This window comes from Schistocerca cancellata, chromosome 6, assembly GCF_023864275.1.
Source record: "Schistocerca cancellata isolate TAMUIC-IGC-003103 chromosome 6, iqSchCanc2.1, whole genome shotgun sequence".
In the NCBI taxonomy this organism is placed as follows: domain Eukaryota; kingdom Metazoa; phylum Arthropoda; class Insecta; order Orthoptera; family Acrididae; genus Schistocerca; species Schistocerca cancellata.
Window position 1 is genome coordinate 634,869,568 of NC_064631.1, and position 6,182 is coordinate 634,875,749.

Here is a 6,182-nt window from a genome sequence, read left to right on the forward strand (position 1 = left end):
GAATCACTTTCGTTCTGTAAGCGGCCTCATTATAAATGGCAAAGGAGCATTTACAGTTTCAGGACATCGTCTAGCGATTTAGATGGAAAACTGACCCTAAATTCGGAACATTTAGCTATGATCAACGCCGCGAAAGTGGAAACTGTAATTGAAGCTATTGCATTTCAGACAGGGGATCTACACACTTAGGAAATATGTCGGGTAAAATAAAGTGCAGTGATGATCTCTCCAGTCGCAAAATGTTCAGGAACAGACCTCACATTCATCTCTGCCACCGAGGAGGTGGTCGTAAATAGATCAGATAATCAACGAAAGAGTTACATTTCACGAATTTGAACATGGTATGACGGAAGATCGAACGTGGTACGAAAATTGTACAAACTGAAAGTAAGATTGAAAGGTTCAGAATACAGATAGTGTGTGTGTCAACGATTTTCAACAGAAATGATTTTTAGCAAAGATGATGTTCTTTATAACAGATCCTCCGCATGTCAGCTGTCATTTTGCAGCAACACCAGTAGTTTAGGGGCAATGTTGTGAACAGTACTGTATATAAGTGGGTATGGTGAGAAACAGCCGATGAAAGTCTTTCAGCATCCACAATGAGGTCAGACGATCGCGATTATCTCGCGACTTCAGGTAATTCCACAATCAATGATCACATGTATTGTGGTCTGGGAACCTGGGAGGCAAAGCATGACGGAAGTGGAGGCTTAGTACTCGATCCTCAGCAAACAATGTGCGCAAGACGTCTTCCACACGTGTATCAATACAAGGTGCCGTGCCGACCTGGGTAAACTCCGTACCATCCAGCAGGTGTTCAAATGGTTCAAATGGCTCTGAGCACTATGGGACTTAACTACAGAGGTCATCAGTCCCCTAGAACTTAGTACTTAAACCTAACTAACCTAAGGACAGCACACACATCCATGCCCGAGGCAGGATTCAAACCTGCGACCGTAGCGGTCACGCGGTTCCAAACTGACGCGCTTAGAACCGCACGGCCGCACCGGCCGGCTCCAGCAGGTGTCTGTCAGTCAGATTACGGATAATGCAGTTCTGTAACATATCGGCAAACCTCACTACCGTCATTTGATAAACGATTCTCAAGCGGCGTCACTGACCTGTTGCCGTCCAGCGCCGTCTCTTGGCAAATCTGCACTCGTTTTCGGTTTCGGTGAAATACCTTGTCACTTCAGGTTACTTAACAATAAAGTCAACATGAAGTGTGAGGATCCAAAATCGAAGCGGCTGCAAGGGAAATGTGCAGAAATAGAAAGCAAATGGTCGTTGTATCTACAAACGCGGAGGTGATAGCCGCTTGTACATGTAGAGATGGCGATAGTGTCGCTTACACTACGTACAAAAGGGCACTGCATTGGCGGAGGTGTAATTTATACTCAAGTGATTCCTGTGAATGTGGTTTCCGACGTGATTATGGCCGCACGACAGAAATTCACAACTTTGAACGCGGAATGGTGGTTGGATCTAGACTCATGGGACATTCCAATCTGGAAATCGTCAGACAATTCAGTATTCCAATATCCACTGTGTTAAGAATTTGCCGAGAATACCAGATATCAGGCATTACCTCTCACCATGGGCAAAGCAGTGGCCGAAGGCCTTCTCTTAACGACCGAGAGCAGCGACGTTTTCGTTGTTAGTACTTACAGACAAGTAACACAGAGCAAAATAACCGCAGGAATTAATGTAGGATGTACGACGAACGTATCTGCTAGGACAGTGTGTCGAATTTGTGATTAATCGACTATGACGACCGATGCTAATGCCTTTCTCAACAGCGCAACATCTCTTGCAGCCTCTCTCCTGTGTACACGACCACATCGCTTTGACTGTAGACGACTGGTGGCCCGGTGAAATGAGTCCCTATTACAGCCGGTAAGAACCGATTGTAGAGTTCGTGTATGGTGCAGACAACACGAAGCAATGGACGGAAGTTGTCAACAAGGCACTGGACAAGCTGATAGTGGTTCCATGATGATTCTGACTGTGTTTACATGGAATGGACTGGTACTTCTGGTATAAACGAACCAATCATTCACTGGATATATTTGTGATGTTCGGCTACTTGGACACCAATTGCTGCCATTCATGGACTTCATTTTCATGATTGATCATGCGCCATATCACTAGTCCGCAACCGTTCGCGGTTGATTTGAAGAACATTTTAGACAATTTGAGCGAATTGCTCCAAATGAAGATTACCATCGAACATTTATGAGGCACAACCGTGAGGTCACGCCGTGCACAAAATCCTGAACCAGCAACACCTTCGGAAATGTTGACGGCTGTAGAGACAGTATAGTTCAGTATTTCTGCAGGGGACTTCCGACAAATTGTTGAGTCAATACCACTTCGAGTTGCGGCTCTACGCCGGACCGAAAGCGATTTGACACGATGGAGGGGGAGATGGGGGAGGGGGGTATCGCATGACATTTGTCACGTATGTGTATAGCATTGGTGGCGCGAACGAGGTTCACGAGCCGTATGCGGCTCTTGCATCAGTGTAGTGAGGCTCTTGAAATGAAGTATATAAACAAATCAAATATAAAACTAATAAAATTTTAAAAAGCAAAACGTAGATACATGCTTATATAAAGCAGCGTCCACGCCGACGCCGACGCGCCTTGCCGCACACATACGCTCGGTGCTGAGCACAGTTTCATTTCCATACTTGAAAAACCACTGCCTTGTTGATGTTTGGGATGATGGCTGTCCCATTTCACCGTCAATTAATATGAATTCAGCAGCTGTACATTTGGACCTACTGGTATTTCAAGAGGACGAAGGAGTACAGGGTCTGAAACGTAGTGGTTGGACAACTGTTGAAATTTGGAAGAATGTAAATACTGTAATTGTTGGCTGGATCGTTAACAAATGTTTTAACAAATTTGAAAGTTTCCAGAAGAAAAATACCCAATAAGGGGAGAGTGTGCAAAGCAATTTATCTCTACTTTTGGGACCACTTATATGCGTGAATCAATGTACACCACACTCAAGTTTATCAAATTTAAATATCGATCTGCTCTGTCTGATGAACATTGAAGTGAAGTTCCAACAGCTCACAGCAAGCTAAACACAACAAGAAACACATCACAACCGTTACTCCCAGTTCCTTGTAGTGTACTACAATGCACTGAGGTGACGAAAGTCATGAGATACCTCCTAGTGTCGTGTCGGACCTCCATTAGCGCCGGCGTAGTGGAGCAGTTCGACCTGGCATGGACTAAACAGATCGTAAGAAGCCCCCTGAAGAAATATTGAGTCATACTACCTCTACAGCCGTTCATAATTGCGAAAGAGCTGCCTATTCAGTATTCTGTGCACAAACTGACCTCCCGATTACGTCCTGCATGTGTTAGGTCGGGCGATATGGGCGAGCAGTTCATCACCTCGTATTGTCCAGAATGTTCTCCAACGCTGTCGCGAACACTTGTAGCCCAAACTTGTAGCATTGTTGTCCATAAAAATTCCATCGCTGTTTTTGTGCATGAAGTCCATGAATGGCAGCAAACTGTCTCCAAGTAACCGCACATAATCATTTCCAGTAAATGATTTGTTCAGTTGGACCACAGGATCCCTGTCCACTCCGTATAAACACAGCCTACACCATTATGGAGCAGCCAGCAACTTGCACAGTGCCTTCTCGACAACTTGTGTCCACAACTTCGTGGGGTCTGCACGATACTCTGACCCTGCCACGGAGCTCTTACCAACTAACGTCGAACTCACCTGACCAGGCCACGGTATTCAGTGCGTCTAGCTTCCAATCGATATTTTCACGAGAACAGGAGAGGCGCCGCAGGTGACTCGCACTGTTAGCAAGGGCACTGGCTTCAGTCGTCTGTTGCTATAGCCCATTAACCATAAATTTAAATGGTTTTCGGCGGTTATTTCATGCAGTTTTGCTTCTCAGTTAGCGCTGACAACCTTACACAAACGCTCTTGCTCTCGCTCGTTAAGTGAAGGCTGTCGGGTACTTTAGTGCCCGTAATGAGAGGTAAGGCTGGACATATCGTATATACGAGGGCTATTTGGAAAGTGAGGAACGATAGGTTGCGAAATGGAAACCACTGTGAAGATCAAAACTGTTTAGCTGTGACTTCCAGCTACTTAGCTCCATAGTTGCCGATCCGAGTTAGACGTTTGTCGTAGCGTTGTACCAACTTTCCAATACCCTCGTTATGGAAGGCAGCCGCCAGTGCTTTCCGCCAATTCTCTACGTGCCAGAATGTTGTCTCCATAGCCAGCGGTTCATGTGAGCAGAGGAGAAAGTTAGAGGGAGACAATTACGGGCTGTATTGTCGGTAATAAAACATTTCCAATGGAAAAGATGCAGGAGCATCGTCATTGTCCCTGCAGAATGCGGCTGAGAGTTGTCTTGAAGAAGAAAACGCACGACAGTTACGTAATGTTTGCTGCATTGTTTAACGCGACATTTCTCACCTGGCCCTCGTACTTGGAGGGAGACATTATTGTTCTAGGTACCTTTATGTGCTCCCTGTGTGCCCACAACTGAAAAGAACGACGTAACTCGATCGATGGGCTTACTAGAGATACTGCCCAACACACCTGTGCAAAAGGTCATCGAATTTTGACTGTGGTTTCCATTTGGCAACCGATGGTTCCTTACTTTCCGAATAACCCTCGTATCTTGGTCACGCACTTGACACTGTGGATCTCAGAACACTGAATTCCCTAAATATTTCCTTAATGCAATGTCCCATGTTTGTAGTTCCAAAAATGAACAGGCGTTCGAAGTCTGTTATTTCCCGTCCTGCAGGCCTAGTAAAGTAGGAAAGCCTCTCACGTTGATCACCTGCGTACAAGTGACAGTCCGTCAGTGCACTGCCCATTTATACCTTATGTTCAATACAATATCACCATTTGCATATACACATAACGCTATCCAATGATTTTCATCTCATCATTGTAGATCAATCCGGTCAAAGATAACCATCATAACGACTGGGAGAGCGGTGTGCTGACCACACGCCCCTCCTATCCGCATCCTCATCTGAGGATGACACGGCGGTCGGATGGTCCCGATGGGCCAGTTGTGGCCTGAAGACGGAGTGCTTATTGTAGATCAATAACGTTATTCTTAAAACATTGTTTCTTCTAAATCTTCCATGCCAAAATGCCTCACATTGTTTCAGCAAATTTAATAATTCTTCGCTCACATCATTTCCTAGTAAACAGCACCACTTCGCTCTTCGTAGCCACACAACACAAAGAATTACATTTTAGCACTTGCTCCACTTGAAAACCCTTAGATGTAGGACCACTTAAAATTAGCGGTTATCCTGTCCACTGTTAACTAGGAATGCAAAATGCAACCAAGAACTGTGACTGACACACCTGAGCAAGACCAAAATGGGAGGCATTTAGGATGAAAAAATCCACTCGGATGCATACCAGAGATTGTGGAGCCTATGAATGACGGTATTAAGGCATGGGAGTCTGTAACTGCTATTGTAGAGCGACGGCACCGTGGAACACGTTTATCAACTAATAATCAAAAACTGAAATGAAACTGGGTTAGTAAGAAACATATTACAATTTTTAAATGGAGAGTTATTAATGATATTGCTTCGTTATACTGTTTTGGATCACAGGTTGTGAAGTGAAAAGAGTCGATTCTACATAATACAGTAAACATTGGGCTTTGAAAATGCTTCTCTTTGAAGGCAGTCTCGGAGTAACCTGTAAAAGCATCGTTTTAAAAAAGTTGATTTCCGTTACCCGGTCGGTGAAATGTATGATACGAAAATGGCTTTGCTATTCTCTCAGTCTTCGTAGCCTTTCTGAGCAGTACTAGCAGAAACCTCGGACGTGTCTGTTGTTTATGGTTCTTAAGACTGCGTGTTTCAAGCAACAATTTTCTACGGGAACATTTCACGTGAGGGACACATCGTTGTGATTACAGTGAAACAGTGTTCCTAAGTGCCCTTGTAATGAATATATATTGTTTCTTTTCTCGTCTTCAGACATATACTGGAATCGGTGTGCGTGCTGTTACAGGCGATTTAAAGTATAGTCCCACTCGTCAACGTCAGTTTTATTAAATGAGACTGACATTAAAGGGACTCCAAGAAATTATATTTAACTGAGGGTATCAGCCGTATAACTCCATGTAGCTTGGCATAAAGAATGACCAC